This window comes from Balaenoptera acutorostrata, chromosome 9, assembly GCF_949987535.1.
Source record: "Balaenoptera acutorostrata chromosome 9, mBalAcu1.1, whole genome shotgun sequence".
In the NCBI taxonomy this organism is placed as follows: Eukaryota; Metazoa; Chordata; class Mammalia; order Artiodactyla; family Balaenopteridae; genus Balaenoptera; species Balaenoptera acutorostrata.
Genome location: NC_080072.1, coordinates 87,360,357 through 87,383,321, shown reverse-complemented (window position 1 = coordinate 87,383,321; position 22,965 = coordinate 87,360,357). Strand labels below are relative to the sequence as shown.

General features: G+C 36.9%; 1 pseudogene; it reads left to right on the top strand.

Annotated features, from left to right (window-relative positions):
- The window catches only part of LOC130708903 (centrosomal protein of 78 kDa-like), a 32,497-nt pseudogene that overhangs the window by 8,646 nt on the left and 886 nt on the right, over positions 1-22,965 (top strand).

The window sequence follows — 22,965 nt, the reverse complement described above, 5'->3', positions numbered from 1 at the left end:
AACACTTAAAAAAAAGACTCATGATAGTTTCCTTTCATGTAATATTTTTTAATACCTGTGCTTTGGTGATGATCCCTTTGGTTTAAATGAGTAGGTTGTTCAGCCCCAGAACTCCTAGAATTCATGATCAGTTTTTCTGGTTTTTGTCTGACTTTTTATGGAGAGAGTTCTTGACCATCGTACTTTCATGATAGGTTTTTAGTATGTATTCTCTATTCACACATTGTTTGAATTTGTTATTATTTGTATCCTCTTAGACTTGTCCTTTTTGCTCTAAAACTAACAGTTATTACATTTCTTCTATTTTGTTTTCCCCTTTTAACTAGTTTCAAGTGTGATTTGGAGCTCAAGATCGTGATCAAAAGAATGCAGTGCATTTCTGAGCTCCACCAGTTTTTGCCTGTGAGGTTTACACTGCCACTGCCGCCCTTGCTAATTATGAACTGAGATTCATTTTGTGATGATTTTTGCTCATAGGTTATATACAGTTATTCTTCAGTTCTGTAATTGTAAAATATGTTGGATGATTTATTGGTACTAAAGCCAAGGTTATCATTGCACATCCAAGAAGAGGTTTTTAAATTGGATTAATGCATTATGTGTGTGCGTATACGTTTCTGTTTTTTTCTATACCCAAAATTAGAAACCTGCCATGGCTGGTCTTGTGCAGGACTCTTCCACACGTGAGAAGATGAGAGTTGTCTATATGTTAAATCTGTATAGACTTCGCAAGTGACCTTTTGTCTTTCAGCGAAAGCACTTGACCTGCAGCAGTGTGGCCTCACCAGTGAAGGAGCAAAGACTTTATTAAAGGCCCTTGAAAGCAACAGAACTCTGGTTGTTTTGGATATAAGAAAAAATCCACTTGTTGGTATGTGGTCACTTTTTTTTTTTAATTGATTAACACATAGAACAACAAAAAGAGTTTGTTCACGTATTGACAGTTTTTAAAACTTAATGTGTTTCACTTTCCTCATCGTATACAGTTGGCCCTTGAACAACTTGGGGGTTAGGGGTGCCGCCCCCCACGCAGTTGAAAATCTGGGTATAAGTTTATAGTCACTGGCTCCGCATCTGTGGATTCAATCAACCTTGGCTCGTGTAGGACGATAGTACATATTTATTGAAAAATATCCGTGTGTCAATGGACCCGCGAGGTTCAAACCCATGTTGTTCAAGCGTCAACTGTACTTTTCTAATGTTGCACTTCCCTTATGTTTTTAGCAGATAATGTACTAATTAAAAGTGAATTATACCTTTAAATTGTTCTTATCTCTACTCTGAATAGAGGTGAACCTAGATACTAAGCCTGCTTCCACCAAGAGCATTATTTCCTTGTTGTGCACCTCTGAATTCTTGCAAGGAGTACTTTATTCATTTGTCAGTTTCACAAGTAATTTTTTTAATAGCTTCTGTGTGCCAGATACGGGTCAGGCACTAGGGAAAAAGCAGTGAACCAGACAGACAAAAGTCTTGCCCTCGTGGAGCTTACATTCTAGTGAAGGGGTTCAGATAGAAATGAGTAAACAGATAAGTAATATAATTTTAGATAGTAGGAAGTGCAGAAATATCGTAATGTGAGGAGAGTGAGGGGGAGCAGGTAGGACTCCATTGGATAGGTTTGTTAGGGGACAGCTTCACTGGAGACGTGGCATTTGAACGGAGACCTGAATGAAGAGAGGAGCAAGCCATGGAAGATCTGGGGTAAGCACATTCCAGGACAAGGAGGCAATGAGTATGCAGGCATGTAGGTGGGTGGAGTATTTAAGGAAAAGCAAGGAGGCCAGCATGGCCAGAGTACTGAGTGAAGAAGAGTGTGGTATGACGTGAGGTCAAGGAGCTAGCCAGGGGTCTGATCTTGTAAAGTCTTGAAGGCCAGAGTAAAGATGTGGATTATTCTAAATGAGTAGAGGGTTTTGAATTGGAAAAAGGCATGATCCAAATAATATCTGCATAAGATGACTTGGTATAGAGAATAGACTTGGGGAGATAAAGAAGAGAAACAGGGAGACCAGTTAGGAGACTATCACAGTGGTCCAAATAAGAGATGTTTATGGCTTAGCTTAAGTTGGAAGTTTGGAGCAAGTGAAAAGTGGTTGAATTCAGGTTGTGTTTTGAGGGTGTAGCTAACAGGGCTTGCCGATAGATTAGATGTGGGGTATGAAGGAAATAGTAACAAGGAGACAAGTCGGTGATGATTATGTGTGCCACTGGGTGGTATCACTTAGAAAAAGGGGGCTGATGGGAGGAGCAGCTTTTGAGGGAATATCAGGACTTTGGTTTGTTATCTTAGATGCGCTTTAGGTATCTAAGTGTCTGGACAGTGCTCAGACTGTACTTTCTATCCAAAGTTATCCAAAGCCATTTTAGGTGCAAAATGTTTAAAGTTGACCTTTGCTGCTGCCAAAATAGTAGCCACTGGAGGCAGTCTGCAAGGTGGCATCTTAGGTTTTTGAGGAAGAAATTAGAATACACAAAGGGGGAAATAAGTGTATAATTATATAATGTAGATTTCATATTTAATTTTATGGGAAAGCAATAATTAGTTGGCTTTGGGTTTTAAATGGAAATAGCCCTCACTGGGAAATAATTACTCTAATTTCAATTTATTTTACTTTAGATCATTCTGTGATGAAAGCAGTTATCAAAAAAGTTCTCCAGATGGAAGGAGTGCCAAGTCAGAGGTATATAACATGTTTTAGTTCTCTCAGAAGAATTTCTCTTTAATGGCTTGTTTTTCTTTCTTTCTGAAAAGAAAATTAGCAAGGTACTTTCTGCCATCTTAAAACTAAGTTTTTAGTCAAATGAAACGGCTTTTCTGTTTTTGAAAATGTTGTGTGATGCTTTAATTTAGGTTCCCAGAAATGCAGATTGAAAACCTTTGATTAACTTAAAGTATCTTAATTTCCAATGAAGATCAAACTCTCCTAAATTACCTGTAACTTAAATGACATATTTATCATTTCTGTCTCAGTACCAGTGGATAACTTCTCCATCGGTGAAGGAACCATCCAAAACTGCTAGATAGAAAAAGAGAACTATAATTTTGGGAAGTGGTCGAAAAGGAAAAGATACTATCAGAATTGGTAACTCTTTCTTTTTTTTAATGCTACAAGAACTTATACTCCTTATGTTTTCGGGTGTGCTAAAATTAAAACAGCCAATATTAACCACATGCATATTAGGAGGCCTATAATTATTTTGATACTTATGAGAATTTATAGAATATAGATATAATAAATGAATTTAAAGAGATGTTAATATTAACCAACATTATTGTTTGGATATCATAAAAACTTCATTATTTTGAAAATATTTCCTGGTGGATGATTACTTCTAATACTTTGCAACTGAAATTTGGGGTGCACTTAGATGATAATTTTAGTAGTGCTGCTTTTGAGGAATGATTTTTTTTTTAATGCAGAATTACCTTTGTGCCATAAGAAACAAAATTTCTTCCCAGTTGCAACCTTCCCAATGTTCCCTGCTTCTTTCTTTGAAATTTTTACCTAAATTTTTGAATCAGGTAATATCTTGTTTCTCTCAATGATAAAAAAAAACTTGAAATATGTATTATCCTTATAAAAGACTTCTACAGACAAGTTTATTGACCTACATTGAACATTTTAGAAAAGCATTTTCTAAATGTTTACTGTAATGTATATTTAATTTTCCAGTGGTAGTTAACCCAGGATTTTACAACTAAGCCTATAATTTTGTTACCAAATGTAATAAAAAGCTTTTAAAACCCTTTAACGATCAGTGGTATAAGTTTCACATTCTCCTGAATTTATAAATTTGCTATAATTTACTTCTACTGATAACGTTTTTATTGTTTCTAAGAGACCTTAACTTTTTATTTTCTCAACATATTATCGTTAATCAGAAATAATCTTTTTTTTTTTTTTTTGGTGATAAGAATGAATAGCAGGAGCAGCATTTGTTAAACCAAATCTAATATGAAACTGACTCTTTCTTGTGAGTAAATTTGAATTTTGAAACAGTAAAACAATAAGGTTTAATATAAAGCAAAACAAATTTTTTATGTTTATGATCTGCCAATTTCCCAGAAAAAGTTTTGTGGTGACTTTAGTTCTATACCAGATACATTAAAATCACCAATGGACAACACATCTTTTATTCAGGTACCCTCTGAAAGTTTAAAAAATTTGTTGACTTAATATCACTGAACTGTCCACTTTAAAATGGTTAAAATGATAAATTTTCTGTTTTGTGTATTTTACCACAATTTTTTTTTTTTTTTTAAAGTTTTACTTGATTTTATTTATTTATTTATTTTATTTTTGGCTGTGTTGGGTCTTCGGTTCGTGCGAGGGCTTTCTCCAGTTGCGGCAAGCGGGGGCCACTCTTCATCGCGGTGCGGGGACCGCTCTTCATCGCGGTGCGCGGGCCTTTCTCTATCGCGGCCCCTCCCGTCGCGGGGCACAGGCTCCAGACGCGCAGGCTCAGCAATTGTGGCTCACGGGCCCAGCTGCTCCGCGGCATGTGGGATCCTCCCAGACCAGGGCTCGAACCCGTGTCCCCTGCATTAGCAGGCAGATCCTCAACCACTGCGCCACCAGGGAAGCCCTACCACAATTTTTAAAAAATGTGTTGTTTGAAGATTTCGGGTTTCATAAAGGTATTGTATTAGCATAACAATGAAAAATTTAAAAGACCACCTCTAATCTCATTATCCTGTCAAGCAATATTTACATTTTTATTTTCTCTTCCTGCTGTCTATAAACATAATTCCACATAGCTTCAATATAATTTGCCATTTTTAATTTTTCACACTAAATTTAAATTTTATGATTCATAGTTATGCTTTTTAACATTGTATTCACAAGGTTTCATTGAGTTGGTCAATTTTTTAAATTGGTGAAAAATTGGAAATAACCTAAAATAAACTATTGTAAACATCTTCGTAAATACAGCTTTTGTTTTTTTCAACTTCAAGATGTATGTTTTTGATTCTCTATTAATCAACTTGCTTGGACAATAGTGTATTAAATAGAAGTTGTTAAGAGTGTTTATGAAGTCAAAAAAAAGCTTATGATTGCCAATTGTTATTTCAAGAGAATGATATTTTAATAATCAAATAGTACATACAAAGAAGTTAAGATTTGTGATATCACACTAATTAGATATTATTATTAAAAATTTATATCATATGTAAAGCATTCTTAAAATAGCTAAGTTGACTTTTTTGTTATGATATTAGAAATGGAAATATATATAAATAAAACATGTATATGTAAAACATATTAGGAATTCTGTAAAATTAGTACCTGGTGGTATATAATAGGGCATCATGGAATGAGAAGAAAACAATTAAACTTTTTTTTTTTATTTAGCATGATTAAACAAAGTGGAAATGTAACTGAAGTATACAAGCTCATTGAGCTATTTTAAGAGTAATTTTATTTCTTAGGCTTTTTTTTTGTATTTGCCTCAGTTATTTGGAGACATAGAGGTAAGCCAAATCAGCATCTGGGTACATACCTAGATCCAGGTGAGTATAGGGGTGAAATAATGGTGTGAATTGTGTCACATTTATATTGTAATTACGTATGCCTAAAAAAAGATGGGAACTTTTATTAGAAATTTTTTTTATCTCATAACAAAAAAAGTGTAATTAAAAAATTTTTTTATACAAATGTATTTGTATAAAATCAATTTTCACTGCAAAGTAAAGGAGCTGTTACAGTGGAGGATTACTGGACTGAATGTCAATATTATGACATAGTATGAGTGTGTTTCATGTTTGGTAATTGCAATCGTTGCTTTTGTCGTGGTCATCCATGTACAATGCTTGGTGTCAGTCTATTTATCTCTTGTAAAAATAAAACACAGTGTGTGTGTGTGTGTGAAAAAAAAAAAAAAACTACTGGTTGTGAGACTTCAGGCAATGACTTAAATTTCTGAGAATTTCAGTCTCCTAACCTTGAAGCCCAATTCATGATGATAACTGCACGAAGCTAAAAGGATGAAATAAGAAAAAGTATATAGTGTGTACCATGTGGCAAACATTCAGATATTCACTTTTCCCTTCTATGAAGTCTGTGGAAATGGAAAAGAAGGGCTGAGACAGATGGGGAGGTAAATTTAGGGAGATCTAGTGACAAATTAGATATCAGGGGTGGAGGGGGCGGGGAGGGAGAGAAAAAAAAATTTTATACAAATGTATTTGCATTAGTTTCTGAAAGTAAAGGAAGGGTATACACATACAAACCACATGCATGCAAACATTTTTTTTGACGGTAATTAAGTTAAAAAACACAATAAAATAGCACAAAATGAACTGAGCTCCTATATATTTTTAAGACACATGTAAATCACACAGGATCGTGTGGTGATTATCAATAACCTACACTCTATGAAATATTTGTCCTATATTACCACATACACTCCATTTTACCCTCATCCTAATGCTGCTAAAATATAGTAGAAAGCAACAGCATAGTACAGGGAGATCAGCTCGGTGCTTTGCGATGACCTAGAGGGGTGGGATAGGGAGGGTGGGAGGGAGGCTCAAGAGGGAGGGGCTATGGGGACATGTTCATGCACATGGCTGATTGGCTTTGTTGTGTAACAGAAACTAACAGAATTGTGAAGCAATTATACTCCAATAAAGATCTATTAAAGTAAATAAAATAACATAAAATATAGTAGATTTGAAGGATCAATATAACCATTTTAACTTATGATGTTTGTTTTCAGTAAATTCAAATTAAATATTTAAATGTGAATTTTAATATATGGCTTGTTCTAAATAAACTATTAACACGTAGGTCTAGTTTTTGCAACCAAATATTTCATATAAAGATACTTGCCTCTTTACTACTGAAATATAGGATAAGTCTCCACATTTCACTCTTTTATCCAGTGGGTTTCATTTTTTGTGTGTGTGTTTTCTATATGAAATCAAAGGAGCAGTGACGGTTGACAGGCTTATAGGAGAGTAACATTGATTCACCTACCACCCAGCAACTTGCAGCCTTATAACTTTTATTGTTTTTACATAGAAAAATTCATCTTAAATTGAAATTTTGGTCTAATTCTGAAGATTCTGTTTGGCAGAAGTCATGGGTGTATCTGTGTTTCTCTGTCCTTGAGATTCAGAAATGCCAAAGGTGTTCTAAGATTCAGTAAACTTGAGTGTTTCTGCATGATACATAAAATGTATCATACTTTGGGATTATTTTAAAAATTTATTTTTGCATTTCTGCACATCTCAATACTTCTGTTTTAGTTAAAATAACTTGTTACTGTAGAGAACTTATATTTTTTAAAAATGCCGGCTTACGTAAAACCTTTGTAAAAAACGATCCTCTTTTTAATGGGCTTGGCATCATTGTCAAGTGCCTGTTTTATTCCTTTCAAAGTGTAACCATGTGACAGTTGCTCTGTAGACTATTGGTACATCTTGATTCCTTCTTTTCATGCTTTGTCAAACATAGGCTTGGCCGCAAAGAAACCTGTAAGTAATGGAAGGAAACACTCTGCTGGTAAAGAATGTTATGCTCCTGAACCTCTACCACCTGGTGTGTCTGGTTTCCTGCCGTGGCGTACTGCAGACGTGCAAAAAGGAACAGGTAACGTGCTCGCATTCCCTGTCTTTTTCAGTCGTTCAGAATTCTTTATTTTGGAACTTCTATTATGTGGGTGGTCTCTGGTGCTTTCTATAGAGGAAAGAAGATAACTACACATGGCATCTGCCTAATGAGCCATCTAAGGAAGAGAAACAAAAAGTAATTGGGAGTTTCAAGTTGTTTCTCAAGTGTCACAACAGAGGTAACCCCGTGGGAGTCTTGAGGAGACTAAAATTATCACCAATTGTGCAGGTGAGAAAAGTTTCACTAAAGGCAGGTGTAGTTGAGCCAAGCCCTACAGCACAGAAGTAGGAACTTGGATATGTACGGATGGGAAAAAAGACATTTTAGGCATGGAGAATAGTTTAATACAGAATGGATGAGAAATATGCATTAGACCTATTCTAAATCAACTGGCTTATTAACTCAGTAAATCAGATTTAGTGAGTCAAACTAGCTTTAGCTGATTGCTTATCCAGGGGATAGCTGTTCATAGTAATTTTTGTCATAGAACAGTAAATGAAATTGTTGAACTATAGCTTTAGGCTTGCTAAGTGAAATAGATTGCTCTAGATGATTTTCAAGTGACTTACTTGGTAGTATTCACGAAATTGGGGGTAAACAATTGCTTAAGAAAACATAGAGAATTGATTTTAAATAGTACTTGAAGTAGTTACTGTGTAAAGTATCTGTTCAGTAGCTCATGTTAAATGGATGTTTATAATCCCCATTGGACAACCAACTACTGTTTTGCAAATGGTAATGTGAATTGCTGTTGCATAAACTATAGTGTTGAATCCCCAGTCTTTGCACTTGAGTTTAACAACTCTGTGGTTTCCTATCTTCTTCTTGAGACACTTAATCTCAGGTCCATCCTCGTCACACAGAGTGGTAAATTAGAGAACGATTAATATCACCATTTAAAGAAGTGAGACTGAAATCTCAACCATCCTGAACGTAGGAAATGAAGGGCCCTCTCAGCAGTTCAGAGAGTTATCACCAAGCCAGTCGGCTGAATTCTGTTCAGTTTTCTCCGTAGCAGAGCCCTCCAGGTCCTTCTTTTGAGCTTATTTATTTTTATACACAGTTCTGTATGGATACTGTACATAATACTAAATAGTTGTATGAACTGGGTTTAACGGGTGATGTATTCACATCAAGATCTAACTTCGTTTTGTTGATATCTTTTTAGGGGCTTTCCATTCATCAAAGCTCGTGATGTATATAATAAGTTGCAGGTATGTAGCTATCATATTTATGATACATAGGGGATTGAATTGGGAAAGGTGGATGGTCATTCTTTTTGGTTTTTAAACTGACAGAGCCTTACAAGAAGGATTTCCCTCTCTGATATAAATCCATGTGAAACTTGTCTGGTCGCTCTCCCAATGCAAATGTGTAGTTGGGTGGATTTGGCACACAACTGGCAGCCTTGTGGTTATGTCTGTAAACAAGGAAGCCTGTTCTCCAGTCTGCAAATCAGCTGTTACCCAGTGAAATGAACTTGACTGCCATTTCTGACCCCTCACATGGAGCTGTCATACTCAAGAATGTTCATATGCTTTCAAAAAATGTTGTTTGCGGGCTATATGTACAAATTCCTGATCTGAAAGCCAACATAAAGCAACATCTCCCAAACCTCTGCTCTCTCACTAAGGCCACACACATTCCCTTGCTTATGGCCTCATGGCAAGTTAATACTCTCAGTACCAGATTCTCCTTCCCAGTTGTCTTGGGAGACTGCATAGTTGCTCTGTGAAAGGCACCATTGCTGAGGTGGAGAGAAGAGCATCTTGGGTGTCAGTCCTGCCCTTGAATGCCCAGAGGGAGGGGTGTGCACCTCGTTCTCCTGTTGGGATTTTCTTATGCTGCAGGTTTGCTGCTTGTTGTCAAAATGATGTCCTAGTGACTTGTCTTCTGCGTAGTTATATAGTCCCAGCACACTTCTTTATGATCTGTAGACTTTTATGGGGTTGTGACCAGGTCAGTTTTTAAATGTTTAGAAATGTCCTATTGAACAACTTTGCAGTGGCAGTGAAGCTTGACAGGAGAATTGTATTACTGTTACCCTAGTTTTGGCTTAAGGCTGATGAGAAGTTGAAATTTTTGATGGGTCAGTTTTAGTTGTGTATGCGTATGTGATTTATTTTTTAAAATTCTAACGTCTATTTTTCACAGCTTAGATATGTTGACTTTCTGATTATTCTTCTGACTCTTTATCAGTCTCTTTACTGATGTATTTTCCTCTGAAAATCTACATTTTCTTCCAGACTGTTTTTGTCTGATGGTGAAGAATAAAAATTTCACTTACAGTATAATGTTGATCTGAGAAAAAATGTTTACCTTGGCTCTTCACTTGGCTTCTGTGAAAGAAACTTAATAAAATAATATGGCTAATTCCCATTACTAATCCTAACCAGGTACAACAGAGGTCTGTACAGTAACATAGCAAAAATAAGTTACTGTATTTTTACTTATTCATTGCCTGTTTTAGACTAAGGAGCAGTGAGTGACATTTATAAAGAATGATACCTCAGGGACTTCCCTGGTGGCACAGTGCTTAAGAATCCGCCTGCCTATGCAGGGGACACGGGTTCGAGCCCTGGTCCGGGAGGGTCCCGCATGCCGCAGAGCAGCTAAGCCCGCGCACCAGAGCTGCTGAGCCTGCGCTCAGGAGCCCGTTAACCACAACTACTGAAGCCCGAGCGCCTGGAGCCCGTGCTCCGCAGCAGGAGGGGCCGCTGCAGTGAGAAGCCCGCGCACCGCAACGAGGGGTGGCCCCTGCTCGCCACAACTAGAGAGAGCCCACGTGCAGCAACGGGGACCCAACGCAGCCAAAAATTAATTAATTAATTAATTAAAATAATAATAATAATAATGATACCTCAGATCACTTTTGTTAAATGTCCTCTAATATTTGGATATTTGGTATCTGGCTTGTGTTATCTTTTATACAATCTTCTTTCTTTGCACTTTAGTTTAACAACTCTGTGACACTCTGTGACACTCTTCTTCTTGTGACACTCAGGTCCATCAGAATTTCCTGTGACTGTGAGAGTAGAGAGTCCTTCCTCCTCAGAAATCGAAGAGGTCGAAGATTCCTCAGAAAGTGTTCAGGAAGAGCCAGAGAAAATCAGTTTGAAACAAGAAGCATTGCAGGTACAAAGTGATCACTTTAAAGCTATAGAGAAGATTATTTTTCAAATGGAAGCCTGATTGCAACACTGCACAGCTTGAGTGAGGGTTCTGTTTTCTCCTCCCATCTGCATTGTATCCCCTTGAATGGTTCCTTAAGCTTAGACCAAGGTGAATGGTGGACATTTGAACTCTAAGAAATAAAAATCAAAACATGTCGTTAGTAATGTAGTTTCCTTTCCTTAGAACCTTAGGATATTAGATTTAGGGAGAACCTTAGTGATCATAAGATAAAGAAATTGAGTTCTAAATGAATATAGTCAGCTGATTCAGTGCTCTTGTTTTACAAATGAGAAAATTGACAGTTCTAGTTGAACTCTCTTTTTATAAGAGGAAAATATGGCTTCATTTTAAATAAAAGTAAAGTTGAAAAAAGTTTTGATGTTAATATTCTCCTTTCCTAAAATAAAAAACATCAAGAAGCTACAATTATATTCCCTAATAAACCTGACATCTAATGTGATTCCATACTTTTGTTCATATGGACAGAAAAGAAAACTGGTTTTTAAAAGAAAGTTTTGTACCTCAAAAATAATATATTTGTTTTATTTCAACTTTAATGCAGAGCTGAACATTTCTAGTAAATAAGGGAATACCATTTGGGGGAACCTTGTCTTTGTGCTACAAAGTCAATGTTTAATTTTTTAAAATTATTTAATATGATTTTCTTTTCATATGAAACATGAAACTTGACAGGTTTCAGAATTATTATCCCATTATTGTAGGACTATGGTAATTACTCTTTGATTTTCAAAAGAGAAAGTTAGATTTTTATTTTTTTAATTAAAATTAATGATAATATAGAGAAATTTTAAGAAAACTTAGAAAATTATGAAATGTTACAGTAGGAGAAATCTATAGTTCATGTAGAGTTACCCCCTTTCGTTTTATAAATGAGCACCTACAATTTGTAGCACATAAGTGGTTTCTTAGTAAATTGCAGAGTACGACAAGACCCTAGAGCATCTAACCCACATTCCTTGTCATTTTAGATGTGTTGTATTCATTTCCTTCATGAGTAGACCAGGAGATTGTATTTCTAAAAGCAGTGATAGACACTGGGGAAGACCAAGAACTTTAAACACTGGGACCACAGAATAGCAGATTCAGAATGCACTGAGAACCCTTGCAGCTCTTCTCCGTTTTGACAAGACACTACAAGGATGGTATCAAAGTGTTTAAGTACATAAGCCAACAACAGTCAAGAGATTTCAACATAGTTTTGAAAGACGGAAGACAAGTGGAAGGGTGTGAAACTGAAGCAGTAGAACAGAGAAAAAGCATCACCTAGAATATGCACAGGGACCACCTGCAACTGAGGAGGATTCTGACCCCACCTGCAGAAGTAACTTCATGCTTTGATGCGCATGTAAGAGAGAGGGCAGAGTTAGTTAAAAGTGTGACTGAAATAGGGGAGCTCATTGAAGGGTTGTGTTTGGAGGAGTGGACTCCCAGCCCCGCCCTCATGCTCCTGAAATGAGATGGTTTCATTTTGAAAACAGTGAAACTGGGGAGAACTAGGGCAGGTAGTATGAGTTTTTACACCCTAGAAAAGAGTGTTTGGGGGGGATCCTATTACAGTCACTCCCCACTTCTTCCTGCATGAGAAGCCAATCAATCGTTGACTTCAGGGAGCTTTCTGCGCTCATTCTTAAATAGGAAATATCTGTCATTTGCCTGATAGTTGAGTAAAGCTTACAACATGAGAGAGGGGGAAAAAGAGTGAAAACATATCCTGGTAGGACCAGGGACAATTTAGGAAACAAAATAATTTAAGAAAAAACCCTAATTAGTATCCTGAGAGAGGTTTAAAAAGAGCTAGCAAATATAAAATAAGACTAGGGTGTTAATTAAAAAGAGAATGGTCAGAAAGCAAGAGAGGTGTCTTGGAAATGAAAATATGGTTGCTGAAATAAATTCAGTAGGAATCTTAAAAATTTCTCAGTATATAAAAAAGAAAGACACAATGGAAAATGTGATAGCAATATGTTAGAGAGGCTGCATCTGGGAGATCCAACATGTTACTATTAGAAACTCCAGACCCAGAAAAAAAAATGGAGGGAATCTGTCAAAGGGCAACAAAATTCCCCACAGCTGAAAGTAGACATCAGGCCTCAGACTGAAAATAGTTACTCAAGTTTTGAGCAAGATGAACAAGAATAGACTCAGACCTAGGCACCCTTCATTGTGAAACTTTAAAATACTGAAAAAATAAATTAAAATAGAATAAAATACTGAGAGGATACATCTATTCCAGAGAGAAAAATACTGGTCACCTAAAAAAAAAAAGTTAAAATCTGACTTTATCATAGTTGTCATCAGCACCATGGATGCTGGAAGGCATTAGAAAGATACCTCCAAATTTTTCCGGCACATAGTTTTCACCCTAGGGTTTTGTATCCAGCCAAACTATCAGTCATAAGTGGAGGCTGAATAAGATATTTTGTACACAAAGAAATTTGAAAAATTTACCTCCTGTGCTACACCTTAAGCTATTTATAGAAATAATCCAGCAAAATGAGGCAATAAGCCAAGAAGGAAGGTAATAGGGGATTCAGTGCAGAGAGCAGCTAGTCTAGATTGGAGAGGCTTCTGTTGATTGTGTGATTGAGAGCTTAGAAACACCTTGAGGCATATTGAACTTACTAGGTATTAGGCACTGTTGGAAGGGAGGAGGGAGAGGAAGAGGAGAAGGAAATTGAACTCCAGAGGACAAAAGGCTATACTGACATAAACATGAAGCAAACTAAACTATGGTTGATTTTTAACCTACCATTGGTAAGCAAGAGAAGAATCCACTTAAACTTGACACTATAGATGTTCCCCTTTTCAGTGACACACAGGGGTAATGACCACCTATCTAATTTGTTGTCCACACCAGAACACTTTAATAGTGTAAGGAGGCACTATAATGCTGTAACATCAAGACAACAGGTATAAACTGGAACAGCCCAAGGTGGCTTGGGGTATGTGTTCACCCTGCATAAGGGCAGTGACACTGACACAGTATGGAACGAGGTGTAGTCTATACACAGAGACACCGTACATTTGCAGTGGGCAATATTAATTTAATTGTAATAATGGCAATACTGTCTTGGTTTGCAGCTTTTATTGTCAACTTGCATGTAATAACAAACCTAAACTATACTTAGTATGTATTAACTTGGTATGTACTGAAATGTATTGTGTACTAGTATGTACTTAGTATATATTAGGCTCTAAGTGTTTTTGCATATATTAACTCATTTAATCCTCTGAATAGCCTTATGAGGTTGGTGCTAATATCATTCCCACTTTTGAGAAAAGGAAGCTAAGACAGGGAAGGAACTTGCCCAGGCTGTACGTAATTTAGGGTTGGATCGAGGCTTTGAGATTAGGCTGTCTGCCTGTTCTCTTAAACCTTACGCTGTACTGACTCTCAAATAACAGAAGACTTAACTGCACATAGAACAGAATATAAAGTTCAACTTTGACAACGTATTAGCTAGGTTTGGAAGGTAGACAGGAGGTAGAAAAAAGGGAAGATGGTACGAATGTCCTCATTTTACAAAGCGTGACGTTGAACGAGTTTATAGTTGATCAACAGTGTAGGTTTTTAAACTATCAATATAGTTGATCAACAATGTAGGTTTTTAAGTATATCACTACAAGTCAAAGAGATCATGACCAGTGGAATAATTAACGATCACATAACCTTACTGAGCAGTGTGGACATAGGAAAGAGTGTAAAGGAACTAAACCCTTACTTAGTAAATTAGAAAGTGAACAGATAATGTCTCAAATTTAGTGAGAAAATAGTCATGTAACAGTATTACTTGGAAATGGAGAAGAATTCAAAATAACAATAGTTGGACTTCCCTTGTGGCACAGTGGTTAAGAATCTGCCTGCCAAGGCAGGGGACATGGGTTTGAGCCCTGGTCCGGGAAGATCCCACATGCCGCAGAGCAACGAAGCCCGTGCGCCACAACTACAGAGCCTGCGCTCTAGAGCCTGCGAGCCACAACTGCTGAGCCCACGTGCCACAACTACTGAAACCCGCATGCCTAGATCCTGTGCTCCATGACAAGAGAAGCCACTGCAATGAAGAGTAGCCCCCGCTGGCTGCAACTACAGAAAGCCTGCATGCAGCAACAAAGACCCAACACAGCCAAAAATAAATAACAATAAAACTAAAAAAATTTAAAAAATAACAATAGTTGACATAAACCTCATAAAAAAGCAAATCCAAACAGCCAGTAAACACAGAAAAGTGTATGACTTCATCAAGTAATAAGAGAAAAGTGAGTCAAAACCAATGAAACTACCTGCCAATGAGATTGACAAATACATAAAGTCTGGTAGTATCAGGTATTGTACACCTGGAGTACTGTGGGAATCTTCTACCCTGCTTATACTGGAGTATAAATCGACACAACTACTTTGGAAAGCATTTAGCACTCTCCATCAACTGAAGGTATATAAATAGCCTGTGACCCAGCAGCCCTCACCCCCGCCCTGTGTAAATGCACCAGAATAACCGGTACAGCAGGATTCGTGTGCATGATTTGCATTAGCACAAACTGGAAACAAACCAAATGTCCATTAAGGGTCAAAAATTAAATAAATTATGTGTATTCGTACAGTGGGAAAACTATCAAGCAATAAAATTGAATGAAATAGAGCTACAGGCAGCAATGTGGATGAATTTTTTAAACCAATGTTGAGTGAAAGAAATAAGATAGGAAAGACTTCATATACTATGATCCTTTATATAAAGTTAGATGTTGACAAAACTAACCTCTTTTGTTAGGGATGCATGCAGGTTAAAGGAAATGATTGTCAAGAAATGAGGATGGTGTTTAACTGGGAAGAGGGAAGGAGCTTGTGATGAGAAAAGGATATGGGGGGTTTTTGAGATGCTGCCAAGTATTAATACTTTCAGATTTGAGTAGTGGTTATGTAATATTCTCTTTTTATTTGTCACATTGACAGTTTTGTCCTGTGCACTTCTCAGTACACATATCTTATTTTACAATTAAAAACCTGCGTGCAGAATCGGTCGCTTCTTGAGTGCTGGATGTGGGAGTGGGATGAGACTATTTCATTTTAAGCTCTTCACTACTGTTTGCGTTCACATGTTCATTCATTCAGCATTAATTGAACATATTCTATGTACCAAGCACTCTTCTAATTTTATATGTGTTTTAACTCATGTAATCCTTACAAGAGCTCTGTGATATGGGAGCTTATCTCCATTTTACAGATGAGGCAGTTGAGGCCTAGAGTTACAGAACTTGTCCAGGGTTATATAGCTAATGGATAGGGCCAGGCCCATTTGCCTCAGAGAATCTGAATTTTAAAAATATAATCTAAAAGAAATTTAATTACTAATTATAAGCAAAAAGATTGCACATTAAAGAAGATGACAAGTTTTCATCTATCCAGTTAGAGAAAAACACACAGGCTGTCTTTCACACACGTACATCTTGTATTGGCAGGGATTTTCCTTATTAAGCAGTTATTTATTGACCATCCACTTTGTGCTAGGCACAGGTGCTGGGGATAAACACTTAATAAAATACACTCCCTTTCTTCAAATAACTTGCACTTTAAGTGAGGAAGTAAGCCAACAGTTATAGTAGAGGTTATATACCAAGTGATACATTGCTGATGGCAGTATAAAATCTCAGAAATCTTTTGGAAAGATGTTTGGAGATAGGTACCTCAGAGGCTTAAACATGTTCATTTGCTTTGATCTCAAACTCATTTTTATGGATTTATTGCAGGAACATTATTCTCAATATGGAAAAAAGCCTTCATGCATGAAAACGGTTATTTTGTCTTACAATATTGAAAAGTTGGAAAGAATTTAAATGTGTAAAATGGTTAACCAGTAAACCCACTCAGTGGAATATTTTGTAGCCCACAAAAAAAAATCAAGGTTATGAATCCCCTGATTATATGAGAAATGATTGGTTTCAATGTTAAATGGAAAAAAGTTGAACATAAAATTTGATATCCAATATGATGGGAGCTTTGTCCCAGAAAAATCACCCTAGCCAGTGTACAGAAGGGAGGAAGGAGAGCAGATGACAGGAAGGAAAATTATTCCAAAGCCTTATCATTAGTCTTACTTAAGTAACAGAATATCAAGCAATTTTACTTTGTAACATTTTTGGTTCCATATTTCCATGTAAGGGACATGAATTATTAATACTTTGTAGGAGGAGGGTACACTTTTTCACAAAAATTTCACACTGTGTTCTAATTCCCTCCACTAAAGGGAGAAACTATTCCATGTAATTGCACTTTGATGTGCTATTTAGAACCAGTCAGGAATTTTTACTCTACTTTCCTCAGACTGTGGTGAGGGTTTTTTTGTTTGCTTATTTGTTTAGAATTTCTTTGAAATCAGTTTTAGAAGATTGATTAAACAATTATATTGAAAGTAGAGGAATTTTGCAATTTGTTTCCCTTTTTCCCCATTGAAAACTTGGCTGGCTTTAGTAATGAAACATTAAAGAATTTGAAGTTCTTAGACTGTCAGTTTTTTAAACGTGTTCTGAATATAAAAATATATGTTCATTGAGCAAATTTTTGAGAACAATGAACAACTTATTGAAGGAAATAAAAGCCACCTCTGCATGTACACACACCTAATCTGCTCTTTTGTCTTAAAAAAGTATCAAAAATATTTTGTCATGTCACTAAATACTCTTCTACATCAGAGAATTTGATTAAGCTTATGCACCATCTCCCAGGAAAAACACACAGATATATTTAGAATGTAGAACTCCTGAAGCCCATTCATTAACTCTGGTTGAGACCTCTTGTCATTCTTTTCTTAGTGGCTTCATAGCGCATTCCTTCAGACGGTGAGCTGTTTTTATTGAAACCAATCCCGATTTGGAGGCTCTTAGCTTTCTTCTAGGGTTTGGTTAAAAACAATCTTGTGACATCATGTTGGTAGATAAATCTTTGCCCACATTTTTGATTTCCTTAGGGTAAACTCCTGATGTAGGATTGTTGTTAGGTACCAAAAGCTACTCTCCAGAAAGTGATACCAGTTCCTCTCCCAATGATGGCATATAATAGAGTTCCTCATTCTTTAAGTGATTGTTCAAAGCAGTTAAAATGTATAAATATACCTTACTGTTTTCATAAGTATAGGTATTCTGATTGTTTATCACTGCATAAGAAACCACCCCAAAACAGTGGCCTAAAACAGTGACAGCCATTTATTTTGTTCACAAACATGGAGGTTGAGTAGAATATTAATTCTTTTACTACACTCTTACTGACTGAAAACAATACCTATTTGACTATCTCACAGTTCTGTAGGTCAGAAGTCCAGGCACAGCGTGACTGGGTTTCCTGCTCAGATACACACGGGAACATGTGGGTTCCCTCCTGAGAGTGTTAAAGCACCTGAAATTTAAGTGTAAGACATTGAGCCCCAAACGGATGTTCACCATAGTTTGTGTGGGTCACAGAGCTGAAATCAAGATGTCAGTCTGGCTGTGTTAGCATCCAGAGGCTCTGGGAAAGAATGCCTCCAAGCTTCTTTGGCTTGTTGGCATAATTCAGATTCTGCAGTTGCAGGACAGAGGTCCTCATTTCCTTGCTGGCTGTCAGTCGGGGGACAGTCTCAGCTCCTAGAGGCCTCTCGCTTGCCTTCCCTGCCACAGCATTTGACTTCTTCAGAGCCAGCAATGGAGAGTCTCCCTCTTGTCCCTTTTGTACTTCAATTCAGGAAGAGTTCAGGTCCTTTTCATGGGGTGCCTGAGTAGGTCACATCCACCTAGAATAATCTCCCTATCTTAAAAAATCAACTGATTTTGAACCTTAATTCCATCTGCAAAATCCCTTCACTACAGCACGTAGATTTAGAGTTTGATTGGATAAGTGGAAGGTTTGTGTACTTCAGTAAGTAGGAATCTTAGGGGCTCTGTTAGAATTCTGCCTATTGCAAGCAGTGTCCCCACTTCAAGGACCGAAGTGTCTTAGTTCCTAAAACTCCTAAGAGAGTTTATCAGTGTTCATTTTATTTTAGTGACCTTGGTGAATGGGAAGACTACCGCCTCTGTGAACAGGAATGGCACCCAGCTTCCTGAGTCCACAGTGTGGCTCTGCTACTTAGTGGTGTCACCTTGGCTGTGCTGCTCTACTTACTCTACTTCTCTGCCTCTGTTTCCCTCATCTGTAAAATAACATGGAGTTAGTGATCGTTCTTTCCTCGTAGGGTTTTTTGGTTTATAAATTTTATTTATTTATTTATTTTTGGCTGCGTTGGGTCTTCGTTGCTGTTCGCGGGCTTTCTCCAGTTGCATCAAGCGGGGGACTACTCTTCGTTGCGGTGTGGTGGCTTCACTTTTTGTGGAGCACAGGCTCTAGGTGTGCAGGCTTCAGTAGTTGTGGCACGCAGGCTCAGTAGTTGTGGCACGTGGGTTCTAGAGCGTAGGCTCAGTAGCCATGGTGCACGGGCTTAGTTGCTCTGCGGCATGTGGGTTCTTCCCGGACTAGGGCTCGAACCCTTGTCCCCTGCACTGGCAGGTGGATTCTTAACCACTGTGCCACCAGGGAAGACCCCTCTTCTGGTTTTGATGATTAGATTATTTAATACCCAGGGAACTCCAGGAACAGTGCTTGACTGTAAATTGCTTTAAAAGTGATTACTTTTTAAAAACATGCTTTTGAATCTGCAATTATGCAATTCAGGTATGTTAAGCATGTTCATTAATAGGACTTCCTACTATAAAGAGACCCACAAATATAGGATTTTTCTTTCTTGGTCTGAACTTTTTATTTCTGACTTACTATGTTATATGCATATGCCTTTTATGGTGGGCTGCCACAAATTTATGTTGGAAAGAGTGGAATTTAAATAAATCTTTACTATGCTAATTTGATAGATTTTGATAATTCATTTCACTAGCATGGTATGATATTACCAGTAGCAGACTAAAATCTGAGTTCACTTCTGGCCGTGCCCCTAAATCCTGATGAGACCAATAGCTGGAAAGGCTTTTGGATATTATACTATGAATTAGTTATAATATTTACTCTGTTTGTTTAGGAAAAACTGGAGGAGTGCCTAAAGCAGTTAAAGGAGAAAAGAGTAATAAGACTGAAGGCTGATAAACGAGTCAGTGAGGTAAACAAGTTTCTTCTTATACTTTTGAGAGTGTTTTCATTTTATTTTGATTTGATTTTAAGCCATATACACATAATTTGTAAACTTTAAAAGTGTAATATGTTGCAAATTGGTTGTATCATATGGACTTTTGCATTTACTGGTACTTAGTGATCATATGATCCATATTCCAGAAAGCATGTTTTTAAAAATGTGAAAATCTGGTTTTGTGTGTGTGTGTGTGTGTGTGTGTGTGTGTGTGCTTTTATATGACATTAGCTTATTTTCTGTTCATGATTCTTTGATTCAAGAAAGCACTTTTTGTGCATATACTGTATATACAGTAACATAAAAGACATGATGAGACTCTCCTGGCAATGAATTAGGAAAGTGAATCATTTAGATAAATTTAAGAAATTGGAAAACTTCTAAGAATGCAATGAAAGATAAAAATATATACTATGAGAATTACATTAGGTAATGTGCATGAAAGCAGGGCATAATCTAAAAAGTTATATCTAAATATAATTTATCACAGGGTGAGTGTAGGGAGGAATTTTTGAAAGTGCATCCATTGGATTGGCGGACACTCATTCAATAAATGTTGAGCACCTGCTTATATAAGGCAAAAGGGGCATCATGAACATAACAGCCTTTCTGAGAAATACTAGAGATGAGCTTATAAGGGGGTTTAAGTGCATAGATGATGAGCGGAAGGGCAAGAGTGCACGGGAGTGAGTATTTTCAAGAAGCCAAAGAAAATATTGGTGATCATACATTTAATAAATTGGGTTGGGTATGATTTAGGACTTTTAAATGTAAGCATTAGATATTTTGCTCACTAAAGTTAATTCTTAACATTCAGCAGAGTTGTAATATGTTTTGTTCAAATCAGAGTCTATATTTCATTGTCTAATTTAAGGGAAACTTAAAGCAGGTAATTTTCTAATGAGGAATGAGGCTCCTTTATGAATTGAACCAGTTGGAAATGTGATCTTTTGTGAAAGATCATTAATAAAACCGGTAACTTTGGTTTATTTATATATCACCTGAGTGTTATAAAGGAAACTTTGTTGGGTGCCTGGGGGTTTTGGTTATTATGTGATATGGTCTCTGTCTTTACTGGTGGAGAGTTAGGTTAATTACAAATTAATTACATTTTGAGTGTTTTAGTTTTGTTCCTTGAAACTAGGCAAGACTACTTTTGATGACAATGAGAAAAAATCATGTCAGACATTTTCAATCTTCTTTTATAGCTGGAACATGAAAATGCCCAGTTAAGAAATATAAATTTCTCTTTGTCTGAAGCCCTTCATGCCCACTCATTGACAAGCATGATCCTGAATGATGAAGGTGTTCTGGGCAGCACTGAGAATTCTTTTCAGAAGTTCCATGCTTCCTTGGATCTCCTTAAAGGTGCCGGGTTAGTTCATTTCTCTTCATGGCGTTCTTCTCTTTGCGACTATAACGGTAGTTTGCTGAGGAACTGGAGCAATTTTCATCACTTCCGTGGCCATATTTAGTGTAATTATAGGTAATATAGTTGACTTTTTCAAATGAGGAATTAAATTTTTTAAGAAATGCAAATAGGGGAGCCTGCTTTGGTAGAGTGGGGAGCGCATTATAAAAGAGTAACCTGTAGACAGAGTACTTAGTAGGTATAGTTTTTTGTAAAGACTAAATTGAAGGCAGTTTTCATTGAAAATATTCGGGAATGCATAAGAATTTTCCTATCTTTCACTTATTTTGCTTGTTTGATAAGTTTGAATTAAAGTTATTTTTGCCTTAGACATAAAAATTATTAATCTGCAGGGAAGATATAGGTCAGTGGTTCTCAACCAGGAGCAATTTTGCTGAAAGAGGGAAGTGGAGATTGATAGTTGATGGAGTGGTGTTTTGTCAGTGAATGAATTGGTGTTGGTGTTGGGAAGGAAGGAACAAACACATTCTTGGAAACTGGAGGAAAGGTGGTAAAGAAGTGTGGGAATGGAGGTGTGACAGGCAGTGGACGAGGTGCGTGGGTACTTGTTGAAGCTGCTAGTGAGACAGTGGGATGTCTCCTAGAGGATGAATCTGGAAAGGGCTCAGAATTTGGGGGAGAGAGAGGCTTGTAGTCTGGAGTAGGATGTTGGCTTTTAAGATTTTAGAAGTATTTCATGATTGTAGGTCTGGGGAAATCTAAACTGCTCTTATGTGATTATAATAACCTTATCTTTTCTCCTTTCCTCCTCTGGTCCAGGCTTGGTCAGCTGGCCACAATGGCTGGTATAGATCAGTCATATTTTCATTTACTAGGTCGTCCCCAGATGAATTCTACTGTTAGTAGTCCACCTGAGGAAGAAAAGAAGGCACTTGAAGAAAAAAAATCAGAATCAAAGCAGGGTGCCCCAGGACAAATGCAAAATATCCAAGTAAGTGGACAGAACAGCACTTAATGATCCTAAGAGTGATTAGCAAAAAGGAAATGACCAAGTCAGAGAGAAAACAATAATGATCAGTCTCTAATAGTTCACATGCTCGGGAGCTAGAAGACTCTGGAGTCCTTTCCAAATCTGAGATTAGTAAATGTGTGCCTATTTCGTGATACTGTATTGTTGTAAATAAGAAAACTGGAAGTTCTTTAGAAAATTTATGAGTTAAAGCAAACTATCCTTAATGAAGAAAGAAAACATTAGAGAAAATATTCCAGATTTTATATTGTGTAAATGTCTATTCTATTCATATTTTATCTAGGTTTCTATTTGTATGCAGTCAGCTTACAATGAAGGAACACTAATGAAGGTACACATACTGATATAATTTTTAAAATAAGTAATCTTGACATAGCTAATAGGTAACATATTATAGTGAATCACCTGGTTATGGAAATGGGAGGGGAAAACCTGTCAGCTTTTCCTCTAGCCTTACTTGGAGCCCCCATCAACCAGTCTCAGACTGGTCTTGGGAACTGACAGCTTGAGAACACAGTCTGGTCACAAACTATATACTATTTACATGTGCCTGGAGGATAGAAAAGAAATTAATTTTCTTACAGAATAGGGTTTTATTTTTAGTGAGGGAAA